This window comes from Triticum dicoccoides, chromosome 4B, assembly GCF_002162155.2.
Source record: "Triticum dicoccoides isolate Atlit2015 ecotype Zavitan chromosome 4B, WEW_v2.0, whole genome shotgun sequence".
Lineage (NCBI taxonomy): Eukaryota > Viridiplantae > Streptophyta > Magnoliopsida > Poales > Poaceae > Triticum > Triticum dicoccoides.
The window spans coordinates 59,373,463-59,387,300 of NC_041387.1; the positions used below are offsets into that span (position 1 = coordinate 59,373,463).

General features: G+C 43.8%; 1 long non-coding RNA gene and 1 pseudogene across 5 annotated transcripts; both read left to right on the forward strand.

The window, feature by feature from the left end:
* The first annotated feature begins 5,556 nt into the window (after window positions 1-5,556).
* On the forward strand, window positions 5,557-5,907 carry LOC119293341 (annotated as a pseudogene).
* A 1,440-nt stretch (window positions 5,908-7,347) lies between these two features.
* LOC119294995 lies at window positions 7,348-12,937 on the forward strand. Of its 5 annotated transcripts, none has more exons than XR_005143658.1 (11): window positions 7,348-7,950; window positions 8,015-8,078; window positions 8,800-9,006; window positions 9,401-9,472; window positions 9,552-9,667; window positions 9,773-9,849; window positions 10,579-10,790; window positions 11,253-11,329; window positions 11,485-11,582; window positions 12,130-12,508; window positions 12,606-12,937. It is a non-coding gene; the product is annotated as an uncharacterized LOC119294995 (long non-coding RNA). The 5 variants fall into 5 exon arrangements; XR_005143660.1 differs by having other exon boundaries at window positions 12,143-12,508; XR_005143657.1 differs by having other exon boundaries at window positions 8,778-9,006; window positions 12,130-12,253; window positions 12,606-12,935.
* Window positions 12,938-13,838: the final 901 nt, after the last annotated feature.

Genomic DNA, 13,838 nt, shown 5'->3' on the forward strand with positions numbered 1-13,838 from the left:
CGTTCACAATTCTTAAGGCGCGTGATCGAATCTCGTCGAGAACCATTTAATTTTAGGTGTTTTTCCCTGTTTTTCACGCTACCCCTGTAACGATTGAATTTCGCTGGGCCGGCCCACCCGCATCGACTTCGGGCGCCAGTACGAGGAACCGGCGCTGAGAGCGCCGGTTAGGAGCTCTCGCTGACGAGATGGTACTAAGCATTGTTCCCTTTTCTCTACTACCTAAAAGATTTGTAAGGTTCCCTCTCCCCTCTTACGTCGAATTTCTTGTCCGCCCTCGCACGTCCATCGTCCCGCCTCCCGTCCTTCCTTTTTCTGCCGACCTGCCACATGCATGGTTCATTTTTGTTTCCAAAAATCCTCTCCCACAGTCCCACTAATCCCACAATTCACGGCCCTGAAAAATCTACATTAACCACCGTCAAATCCCACCTTCCTACCTCATGCGCGCATGCATGGTTCGTTTTTGTTTCCAAAAATCCTCTCCCACAGTCCCCGCTAATCCCACAATTCACGGCCCTGAAAAATCACCATTAACCTTCCTACCTCTTGGCGATATAGATTATCTCAACCAACAATTATGTTATTGTTTCGTCCGGCCCTAGCATCGCTGGAGGCGGCCGGTTTTCCTTGACACCAGTGCCCTGCGAGGACTTCCTACGCGACGCTGCTTTCCCACATGCTCTGCCGCCGCGACGCACTCTCCATCGCCGGCTTCCATCCTCAGCGTTGAGGACGCTGCAGAAGCGGCGGGATGGAGGCGCTGAGCCGCGGACTGCCCTGCCCCCACACCGACCTTCGGCATGCCGATACCCCGGCGCCCAACCGTCGCATCCACGAACTTCAGTGGCCTTGATTCAAGGTTAAAAAAATTGATTCTCATGTCGTTTGCGCCAACTGAATCCTTCACTCTGCTACTCTTAGTTTTCTTGTAATTTTCAGAGAATTGTCTGATCCTGATTGACAAGATGATATGTGGATTATGAAGATCACAAGTTCATATTAAAGGCTGACACCGGCGTCTCCAAGACATATATACATGCATACATCTGACTGGCACCAACGTCAAGAACGATTACTTCATTTGTCATGAATCACACTTGTAAGGTATCCAATCAGTCGTTCAGTGATCTCTTAGGTTTGGATGCTGATATGTACGTAGTTCTCACAGATCTGTGGGTTCGTTGCATTATCTCAGATTGTTGTTGCATGCATGCAGGCAATCTTTTTATTTTCCTGAGAGCTTCGGTGACATTCTTGGAGCGAAACGGCTGGGGGCGAGGAAACGGACAACCACTATTTTCCTCCTCAAATATCTTTATTTTCTAGTTTCGATTAACTAGAAAAGGCTTGATTCTGGTATATATTCATCGGGGCAGAGACTAGAAGCACCGTGATATTTTTTTTCTTGCCACATACACAAAGGATTGTGCATACAACTTGCACTGTGAAATCAACATATGGTTTCTTCAGGGCCTTGTGAACATAACATCGGCATTTAGATATATATTTTAGCATTCTTCAGTGTCTTGATGAACAGTACCAATTAATAATACCAGGAAAGGAGAGCAGAAGTTTACTGCATGTTCAGCTCCATCCCACCGATGGATATGTTTGCAAGGAAAATATTACTTTTTTGGTGAGAAAGATTTAACAGCGACGAACTTTATATTTTTCTAAACTTGATCTGTTCTCTTAATATGGACCGTTAATCTTCTCTTCTATATTTTACAAGGTTCACATTATCCGGGGGATATGGATATGTAGAGCTTGGTAGAAAGAAGAATAAAATAAGAGTGATTTAACATTAATAGAGTGGATTTTCTACGAAACAACATCCAAAAAATCTGAAAATTTGCAACATCAATCTCTACGATATGTTTGAAGTTCTTGCAAAGTTTCATCCAAAAATAACATCTGAGGAGCTCCCACAAAAAAAAATCGCTGCTCAAAAAGTGCACAAAACTGTGAGCAGCGATTTTGTTATTTTTTGTGAGAGCTCAAGGGATGTTATTTTTTGATGAAAGTTTGCAACAACATCAAACATTTTATATAGTTTGCTGTAGCAATTTTTCATATTTTGCAAGAATATCCATGTAAGAAAAAGGACTATGTTGGTTTAATTATTAATTTAACCCTGAATACTTAGATCCCGTTGCAACGCACGGGCAATTTCCTAGTAAAAAGAAAAACAACTATAGCATTATACGGCAGATTGTTTTATGAAGGCCCATAATAATCCAGCCATGTCGGCCTGTTTGCTTTGCATATGTGCCCCGACCCGAGTCCCCATGTCCGCTTTTATCCGCCCGCAACCCGGCCAACACAACATTAGGGCCGTCTCCCCCCATTCTATGCTGACCCGAGCCGGGGCTCGCTTTTTGGGAAGCCTGTTCCCACCGCGCTCACGACCCGGCTGGCCTGGTGCATATAACATCGCCGAACCCTGCGCGGGAGCAACTAACGAATGCTATTCACAAGCAGTGTTAGCCACCATTTGTATTCCAACGAAATGCTATCACCCAGAAAACAGAGATTGAAAGGATAACAAGCAGTGTTAGCCACCATTTGTATTCCAACGAAATGCTATCACCCAGAAAACAGAGATTGAAAGGATAGTAGAAGAACTGTTGCAAAATGATGTAATCAGGCCCAGTACAAGCCCCAAAGCAGCTCTGGTGTTGATGCGAACCAAAAGGAATGGTGTTTTTGGGTTGTACCAAGTTTGAAACCGAGTGTATCTATTTTTTGTCCATATTTTTCTATTTTATATTTTTATTACTGGGAATCAAAATTCTAAAGGTTATTTAGATTTCTTTACTTTATTTAGTCCAATTGTTATATGATACATGCTTTTTTGTATGTGGAAACTACGTCCTTGCAAAATAGATTAGCGGTATTTTGCTGAAATCTATACATAAATCATATTCCCTTTTTATTTCTTAGAGATTACTTCTCAATTAAATTTCTTTCAAACAAAAAATTCTTGTACGGATTCTTCAATACATGCTATTGTAGAATATTCGTGCGGCACGCTACCAAATTTTGCACGTGTGATGGGGGGGGGGGTCATAAGCGCCTATACCGTAAAATAGATTTTCGACGGAATTAAAAAGACATATCTGGTAGAATCGTAACCATATCTGACAAATATGTTTTTTTTCACTCAGACATTAGAGGTGAGATCGATTATATGATGGAGACAGATGGAGGAGCAGAAAGTGAGAGATTGTGGTGTGAAGCAATGGTTTATACAAACTTCAAAAATAAAAATACGTTTCCTTCGGGAGCCTCCTCAAGGGTCACTTCGAGTGGGCTGAGAGCGCGTCACTTGGGACGCTCTCAGCCGCCGTCACGTGTTGCGCTCTGGTTGCTCCCTTCGAAAAAAAATATTTTATTTTTCTGCACGTGTTTTCAGCTTTTTAGATGGTTTTTTTTGTTTTCCCCCGCTTTTTGGCTTTTCACCAGACTTTCTTCTTATCGGTCCTTTGTTTTCAAATTGTATAGGTACAAACTCCCTCTTAATAGTACATCTATCTATACTTTTTTTAACACAGTATAGACGCAAGCGCTCATATACACGCGCATACACTCGCCCCTATGAACGCACACACGCATCCCTACCCCTATGAGCATCTCCGAAAAACTGAGCCGGCATATCATCTTGAAATTTACGAAGTCATCGTAGACAAATCGTCGTCGACGGGAACGTCTCCTCCCACTGAATGCGCACCGCCGAAAATCTTGAAATGAATTCATGAATAAATGCGAGCACCAGGACTTGAACCCTGGTGAGTTGGGGATATCACAATCCCTCTAACAATCCAACCACAGGTTGGTTCGCACATATCTATCTATACTAATAAAGGGGAGTTAGTACGTCTCTTGTTTCGCACGCACGAAAAAATCTCTATTATATGACCTAATTAATTGCATTTGTAATTAATTGTCTGGTATTGCATTAATTAGTTGATTTCTAAATTGATTCGGTGCTTGGTTGCCAAATTATTTTTGCATATACTGTTAAGGGAAAAAAATTATATGAGACCAGGTCTCATATAAACCAGGTGAGACCCGTTCTGATGGATGACATGTGACATTCACAAATCACAAAGCATCTAATCTCCGCCCCCCCGCGATTTCAGGTGGGGGGTGGGGTAGATGCTTTGTGATTTTCAAATTAATGCGACATACGGTTTCTAAATTATTTTTTCATTAATTACGACATGCATGCGTAGCAACTCTCCTTTAATAGTATAGAGTACCAAAGGTTTGATTTGGCGCAAAAAATCGCTATTTAAATGAACCTAATTAATTGCACTTAATTATTTGACTGCCTAATTCATTGCATTATTGACTTATTTTCTAAATTGATTTGGCGCTCGTTCTCCAAATTGTGTTTCGATTAACGACTACGTGTGAAACAACAAGCGTAGCAATCCTTTTAATAGACTTGGCTAATTCATTGAATTAATGACTTGATTTCAAATTGATTTGGTGCTCGGTTTCAAATTATTTTTGCATTAATGACTTTGTCCGAAATGACGATGTACCAACTCTGTCCTCTAGCCTTTGCATCAAAACCGTCCTTTAAATTTGGGATAATTAGATTTATGCCCCTAGTTGTGTCCTACTCGTCTGTTTTACCCCTAATTTCCAAAAGTCACCGGTTCAATCCAAGTCACTTTGCTCCTCTTATCCTTTTGCCCTTTGACCATTTGACCATCAGTTTGAAAACTTCATAACTAATTCATACTAAATCAGAAAATTGCAAATAAGGTACCAAAATGTTCAGAAAAACATCACCTATATGTCAGTGTCATTTGCATTCATGAAAAAAGTGTTGGAAAGTGCACATCCGAGTTTTAGTTCTTTTGTTACCACCATGAATAGTAAACTCTAAAAAAATTCAAAAAAAAATAAATAAAAAAAATATGGTGGCAAAGAACGACAAATGTTCTAAGTGCTTGCCAAGTTTCATTAGGGAACGACATTCATGGAAGTCATGGCAAAAAAATAATCTATTTTAGAGTGCTGATTGTTTTTTTTGCCGCAGCACCCATGAATGTTATTCCTTAATGAAACTTGGCAGGCACTTAAAACATTTGTCATTCTTTGCCACCAATATTTTTTTAGTTTTTTTGAAATTTTTTAGACTTTACTATTCGCATAAGAGCTAAAACTCAGATGGGCACTTTCCAACACTTTTTTCATGAATGCAAATAACACTGACATATAGGTGATGTTTTTCTGAACATTTCGGTATCTTATTGGCATTTTTCTGATTTAGTATGAATTAGTTATGAAGTTTTTAAACTGGCGGTCAAACGGTCAAAGGGCAAAAGCATAAGAGGAGCAAAGTGACTTGGACAGAATTAATGACTTTTAGGAATTAGGGGTAAAACAGACGAGTGGGACACAACTAGGGGTATAAATCTAATTATCCCATTAAATTTCCATCACAACCCTCAAACCTATCCGCCTTACACAATCACTCCCTTCCAGTAGATCCACCGTCCCCAACCCCCAACACCCAATTCCTAACACCGACTCTCCATGGCGCGATGACCCCTCGTCCTCCTCGCCATGACCCTCGCAGTCGCCTCAGCAGTGCTGGGCGGCCACAGTGAGAGGCTCGGTGAGTGGGGACCTATCCCGAACGTGAAGGACGCGCACATCCAGGAGCTGGGAGGGTGGGCGGTGCAACATGCGAGCCTGGCTAGCAACGGGCTGTGGTTTCGCCGGGTCACGCGCGGCGAGCAGCAGGTGGTCTCCGGCATGAACTATCGCCTCTTCGTCGATGCGGAGGACGACTCCGGCAAGAACGCGTCGTACCTCGCTGAGGTCTACGAGCAGTCCTGGACCAAAACCCGCCAGCTCAAATCCTTCAAGCCAACTGCGAACTGATCTGTCCCTCGCGTCTCATGAATCTGTAGTTGGCGACCACAACCGCTCTGGTTAATTTCATTATCTGGTCCTTTGAAGCACTAATAAATGAGTTGAATATTACTCCCTCGTTCCATCATATAAGATTGTTTTTCACTCTGACCCATAATATAAGATCATTTTTCAAGCTTAAAAAACGATCTTATATTGTGGGACGAGAGAGTACTCAAGTGTCATGTGGTTTGATCGTGACACCTACGGTTCATCCTCACTAGCGACTACTATTACTCCGGATAGTGTATTTGTTATAGCGTATTACTCGCATATAAAGTTGTGAGTTCTCTAGATTGTTGTGATGGCCCATGCAGGGTTCACAATTAATGTGTACTAGAAGAGTTGGGCGTGCTTTGCTACATCGTTAGTGTTATTGGGTTTTCATGATTTCTTTACTCCCTCTATTTCAAAATAGGATTGTTTATTTCTGTGCCCCCGGTTTCTTAGCTCTACTCATTCATCCCCACCCGGTTAACTTTTGCTCACTTTTCCCCACTTCCTTACCCGAAACCCTCAGAACAGGTTATAGCGGACATTGCCGTCGGGTCAATGCCTTTGACCGTTAACTCTGACGAGTGGGGCCGCGTATACGTGGGCGCATGCAAGACCGCGGTCGTGCATGCACGGTCATGGGGTAGCACGTGTCCATGGACATGCCCGAAATGTCCCATCATATATAGAGGGGCAACCACCTCCATCGCCCCTACCATTTTCCCCCAAATCCCCTCCCTGCCGCATCGTCTTCCTCTCCCCCACCGGCGTCGTCTCGCTCTCCTCCACTGCCTCCACCGCGCCGTCTCGCTCTCCCCCACCGCATCCTCTTCCTCACCTTCATCGCCTCCATCTGTCAGATGGCCCACGCTCGTGGCGACACCGGTGCAGCGGCTGGAGATGTGGTGGAGCTGCAGGGTCAGGGCGCGGTGACCGCGGATGTCGGCGGCGTCCAAGATGGTGCGGGGAAACTTGCAACTGTTGCGGATGTGGCAGGCTCCGCCTCATCGCTTCAGAAGGTGACGGCATCGAGCGGCGCAGTCCATCCCGATACCCCTGATGCGCCACCTGTTGTGGAGCAGCAGGTATTTGCACTTGCTTAGCTTATAGAGTTAGTTTCTCACTAGTTGCATCCAGAAATAAGAGAGGAGTGGATGCTAGAGCTCTCTCAGCGATTAGAGCTTCTCGGCCGTCGGATCGAAATCTTCTCGCGATACAGGCCGTCGGATCTCGGGTTGATTTCGTGTGAGCCGTGCGATCTTGGGCCGATCGTTCTCAGCCTCTGGATAAAAATTCAATTGCATCGGACTGTAAATACCTTACCCCCACCAGGGTATTTCCGTCTTTTCGCATGGCTGGAAAAATACCCAGTAGCGACATGGGTGTGACCTAGCCGTCGCTCCTCCCGCACTCGCGCAGCCGCCTCCGCTCGCCCAACCCTCTCCCCGACCTCTCCCTCCCGTGCTAGAACCCTAGCCGCCGCCTCCCTCCCGCACTCGCGCCTCCCCCGCCTCGCCTCTCTCTCTCCCGCGCCTCCCAGCCCCGCCGCCGTCGTCTTCTCGCCCAGCCGGCCGCCGCCGCACGATGCAGCGCCCAGATCCACGGCGGGATCGACGCGGCGTCGTTGACCTGAGCCACTACCGTCGTCGAGGTCCTCCCACCCCCTCTCGCCGTCGCGCCTTCCCCTCCTCCTCGTCCTCTCGCTGCTCAGCAGGAGGAGCACGGCTCGCCGCCGGTTCTCACACGCCGCTTCCCTCCTCCGCCCCTCCCTCGAGCCGCTCCTCACCCACCCACCACGGTCACCTCTCCTCCGACCACGCCGCCGTGCTGCGCGACGCCGAGTGGGCGCCCGCCCTCCCCGTCCCGCGACGGCCGAGATCCAGTTCGTCGCCATCGGCCTGAGAAGCGCTTGGGCCGCTGCTCCCCATCGAGCCTGCGTGTGCGACGCATCTGATGGCCAACACAGCCGTGTACAACTCTGCTGCCTCCAGCTCGAGCGCCCATCTCCACTATGTCCAGGTTAATCTCTCTCTCTCTCTCTCTCTCTCTCTCTCTCTCTCTCTCTCATCGTCTTTGCTTGCAGGTTGCCGCTGTCGCGGAGTTGGATGAGGTCATGGCTTAGTTGACGAGGTCAACAACTAATAGAGGTGCACCACCTTGTGCTAAATCATGAGCTTGGTTACTTTTTAGGCTAATGCCCTGCTGGATGCCGTTTTTAGGTTGCAGTGTACATGCAGATAGTTAATTGTTGCCTAGGTTCTCCACGGTCCATACCTATCTATAGGAAGGAGAAATTATTTGATTAGATCTTAGTTCTTTCTTCACAACAATTGTAGGGTATTTTAACTTTCGGTTCTAGGTTACTTAATTAGATCAAGGTTCTCTTTTTACTAGCAGGATATTTTTAACTCAAATAGGATATAAATAGCAGTGTATTTTAACCTACTGTTCTAGGCTATGCAAATAAACATGTAAATAAACAATAGGTTGTATTTTTCTTAGTAACCCATAGGGCTATAAATGATAATTTAACATAGGCAAATCAATCTACAAGGTCCCCCTCATTTTTGCAGTCTGTATCAACAGGGTGTGTTTGTATGATGCATAGGTTACCTTATTACTAAAGTAGTATATATCTGGTCTTCTAATGTATGACCTGGTATTTTTCTATTGAATCATTATCTTGGTGGATGCTAATCGTTTCACTACGGTGTCATTCGCAAACTGACTATTATTGTAAAATAAGGAAACCACGTTTAGTGATACATTTATCTGTACTGTATGCTGTCACCTGCAATCACCAAGTTTAGGCGCATCTGGCATTAACACCATCGTTTATCTGATAGGTTTGTTTTTGAAAACTCCTAGGGCAAAGTTAAGCAAATTGTTGGCTCTACTCTCCGGGATGCATCGAATGATGGCACGACACGGGTGACAAAAGTCTCCATCAGAATTTGCAAATATTTACAAAGAAGATGGACTGGTTGGTGGGCATGTCATAATGCTTGGCGGAGACCCTGCAAGCTGCTATGCTGCCCTGGAAGCACTCCTCTTCCTGCCTCACCACCTGTTCAGGTCGATCATTCTTTTTTTCTGTCATTATTTTTTCTTTGCTTTGGCAGTGTATTTGGGCTATTTCTTTCTCTGGAGCTTGGGCATATTGGTTGTCTTTTGGCTCTTTTTACTAGCAGTCTTTCCTTTTCAGTATATGGGAGAGATTACTAGCTCACATATATAGTTTAGTTATTAAGTTTCTAAATAAGTTCAGCCTCAGAGTACAGATTTTGTATCTATTGCTTATTTAATCCATTGAGATCCATTCTCTCTGCTTCATACAGTATGTTTGCATTCAACTTGAAAATTGCATGCTTACTTCAAAATTGGAATGTGACTTCTGCTGCTGCTAGACCCAGTTATGGTTTGGTTGCGTACTACTCAAAATGATTTTATATCGTATCATAAATTTCAGGAACCGTATCATAAGTGGCGCCTTCTTCCGCGAACAGTTGCGGTGCTCGCTGTCGGCGTCAGACTCCCAAGGGTTCGATCCGCCGCTCATCCTTCCATTCTCCCTGTCGGTCTGTGTGTGATCGATGTTCTGTTTGTTTGATTCCAAACAGCAAGTGAGGATGACCACGACGCGGAGGAGGACGAGGACCCGAGCTCGATTCCGACCACGACGCACCGCACAAGGTCCCTGCTTCCTTCCTGACGGCAATGGATCCCTTCCTTGCAGGTAACACTTCCCCTCTCCCTCCCACTGACTTGCTAATCTAATTTAGCCACAGGCTGCTACAAATCACATTGCTTGCTGCATCTTACTTTGTTGCCTTGGATTTAGTTGCCTGGGTTGCTGACGAGATCCATCTGCCCGGCTGGAGCCTGTTATTCTCTTGATGGAAGTCAGCCCAATTGTAGGTACGGACTACAAAATACACATCCCCATGACTATGTATATGTACACATCCCATTACTGCCAGTGTTGTTCAAATTTAAACTGTTGTCATAAACTGTTGTCGACGGCTTTGAAGTATTTGGATTGAGGATTATGGAGATAATTTTGGTTGAGAACTATAACTGAATTAAACTAGAAATACGCTACAACACTTGGGGTAGGATTCAACGTATCATATGGAATGGTAGATGTTAATTATTCAAGGTGGATGGTCCACTAAAACTATTGCTTAAATGATTCATTATTGGTAAGTTGCATGCTTTGTTAGTCGATTGGGTATATTTAAGTCACTGGATTTGTTCTATATTTTCTAGCAGTTTTTTTACTTGCAAAAAATAAATGGCAAATAAAATTCCAATTAGATATCTATGAAGTGTTCTAAAAAAGGCTATGAACTGATTGTGTGGACTTGGTATGGGAGAAGGCCTGTTGATGGTTGTCTACATTTATATATTAGTTTGCCGGGTGCAGTTTGAATAAGCTTGCGACTGGAGTGTAAAATAAATTACCTGCACAAAAGAAGGGTTAAATAAGGATGAAGGTTCGGGTATTTGGGTTGCTGATACGCTGAAACTTCTGTTTTTATTACTTTATGAAAGTTCAAGTATTTGGGTGGTTCCTCTACCTCTCGTGGATCTCTTGTGCTCTGCTCGTTTCTTACTCTCTTTCTTGTTTCTCTGCTTGATTTGCAGTTCAGACGGTGCCGTGCCGTTGGGGTTGCCTTGCCGGTCGACCGGAGATGGAGCTTATCGTTTGAGCCTCTGCCCTCCCCGTCGAGGTTGCTCCTCACCATCGCAGGCACGGTCTGGTCGGGGCCACGACAACGAGAGGAGCAGCAGAGGATAACTTTTCCCCACGGATCCTTCTCGTCTTCCATGTGATTCGAGTCGCCTCTCTCCGTCAGGTACGAACTCGATCCGCCTCCCCGCAGGATGATTCTCCGTTGATTTCTTTTCCTGTCGCGTCGATCCGGGCGGATCTGGGACGGAATCAGCCGCACCTGATGCTGGGTCGTTTCATCTATTTGATCCTGTTCGCCCCCGCTCTGTTTGCTTGATGATCCATTCGATTGGGGATAAGCAAAGGGGTTCGGGGATTGATGATTTGTTGGGAAGTTAGCCTCTGCTGCTGCATCTTAGTGGATCTGATCTGGATTTGCAGTTTGAGGTAGGGGTCCATAATGTGTGGGCATTTTGCGAGCTTGTAAGCTTATGTAGAACTGCTTGGGTAGATCCAACTATTCTGTGGTAGTTGCTCGTATGTATGGTAAATTAACCCGATTAGCCTGCTGTGTATGAATATTTAAGCCGCTTTCTTTCAATCTGTTGGTTCTGAGCTTTGCATCACTGGTGTGTGTTCCTTCCAGATCCTGCACGGACCTCCCTGTCAGGCCCCTCTTGCCGCCCGTCGACACGTCCTTCGATCTTGTTGTGTTGATCATGGGTAAGTGGCAATGCATTATAATGTAGTCATTGGAGTTCTCTTTTGGGCTTTTATTTAACTTTTGATGTACAATGTTTACAACTACCCAAAAAATTAAGCTATGTGTGACGTGATTTATAACTAAGCATGGTCTAATGTTTTGAGGGCAATGACAGGGACCATTCCATTTGAAGAGGCTCATGCTGCCCGGATTTCATTAAGCAAGCCATCTATGTCCCAAAGTTGAGGACCGTTTGGAGAAGAGGCTACCCAGGTAAGCTTATCCAAGCTCAAACATTAATTTAATCATTATTTAGTTGCCGTACTTGCGTTCCTAGATGGATCTTTTGAGATTCCACAACTTTGAAATTCTTACTTGGGATCATTTGATATGTGCCCTTGAAAATAACAGAACGGATCATTCCTAGATGAATTCTTAGCTGATTTCACTGGGCTTCTCCCTTTATGCTAATATGAAATATATTAGCTGCAGTATATAGTCTAGGTTCATTTTAATGCGACTAAATGAGATAAAAATACTACCTGCTTATACCACTCGAGTATCCACCGTTAGGACGTTATGTTCCCTGCAAACACAACATAACCTTTTTGACTTATTATCCCTAAAAAAAGCTGACTCTTTTTCACAAGCTGAAAAGACAATCTGATCTGCCACATTTGGTCTGAAATTTTCTTCTTGTGTGTCCACATGATAAAGAGGATGCCTTTGATCAATTGTAAATCACTTATTTTTCTAGGATATATAGATTTCTTGAATTACCCACAATATACTTTTATGTCATCTAATATACGTTTCCCAGACAATTTAAACAGATGCAGGATATGATTAGGCGCACATATACAAGTATCTTTATGACGACACCTGCACCAGTTTTCATCGTTGTTGTTCTTGCCTGTTGCCTCCCCCCCCTATCGCTTTGCTAGGTGAGAGACCCCTCTCCTTTCCTGTTAGAAAATACCAAGTATTTGCAATGCTTGATTGTTATGCCAACTTTTCTTAGAACCTTGGTGCATGGGCCATACAGCGATCTCCATACTACAATTTAGAATTATAAGAAATTGCATCCTCTATTTATTTAGGAATCTAGGTTTGTATTTTTCTGATTTGGTTTTTGCTTTCTGGTTATTTGGTACCGTGCGCCATGATGTACTTCCTGTCTATCATGCTTGGGTTTGTAGGTACCGTTCATTGATCCCTGGACTTTTGACCAATTTATGTTCGTGACATCTTGCGTGTATTCCCTTTCTCATGATTTGTGATTCTCAATTCTGCCAGCTTTGTGGAGACATGGAACCGAAGTCATGAGGTGGACATTATCATTTTGTTAGACTGGGTGTGGAATTGCAAGTTACTCCATTGGCAACCACATACAGACCCGCACCAACTATCATCATAAATAGATTATTTCCATGCTCTAAGTCAGTCTGTTAGGGGAAAATCAAAGGCATGTGGGCACCTGATCTATTTGTAACATCGACATGTGATGTGTGCAACTAAAAAAATGTTAGGCTATGATAGCAATTCTTTTCAACACATGTTCTCATACATTCTGGATATACTTCCTGCTAAAATGACATATATATTTTCTTTTACATGTCGCCTTTATACCTTTTCATCCCCTGGACCTGTGTAATACTCCCTCTGTACCGTAATAGTTGTCGCTGGAGTAGCTGAACTTCAGCTACTCCAGCGACAACTATTATGGTACAGAGGGAGTATATGTGTGTACAATGTCATCATATCGTTCGTTTAAGAAACATTTTAATCAAGCTGACTGGAATGATATCATTTAGCCATACAAAGCATAGAGGGATTATGTGGCAAGTTGCCTTCTGTATGATTAATGTAATGTATGTGATGCTTCTATAGGTTTACCATTTTGTAATTAGACAACTTGAGTGTGCTAAAATCATTGTGCGTACTATTCCATTCAATTATATTTAAAAATGATTATTCATATTTAAAAATGATTATTCATATTTGGTTGTCTGTTGTTAGACGCGTGGCAAGCCGCGCCATGAAAACGTCGATTCCTACTAACTTATCATTACGTGCTTATCAAAATGTTGGGACCGGTACCCTCGCGCCAGGGCGCGATTTCGATCTAGTTGGTTAGATTGTGATTCATACGGTAGTTCAGATGGTTAGAGTAGTTGGTTTGACGAATGGGTCAGGGTTTTTTGTATAGGTTGGGGGGATGAGGGTTTTTGGACTAGGGTTTGTTGGATAAATTTGTTGCAAAAGTGCTAGATGTTGTGAACTATGATTTTAGGTGCTGCAATGATTGGAGTTTTTAGATTTGTTTTTAGATTTGGATAAATTCGTTGCAAAAATGCTAGATGTTGTGAACAGATGCATGCTTATTAGATTTGTTTTTAGTCCTCACAAATTGGGGTTTTTAATGCTACTCAGATTCCTTGCCTTAGATTGGGTCCCTATTAGATTTGTTTTTGAATTCTACTCAGATTGGGGTTTTGAATGTCAAATGCCCAAATGGAATCCATTGAT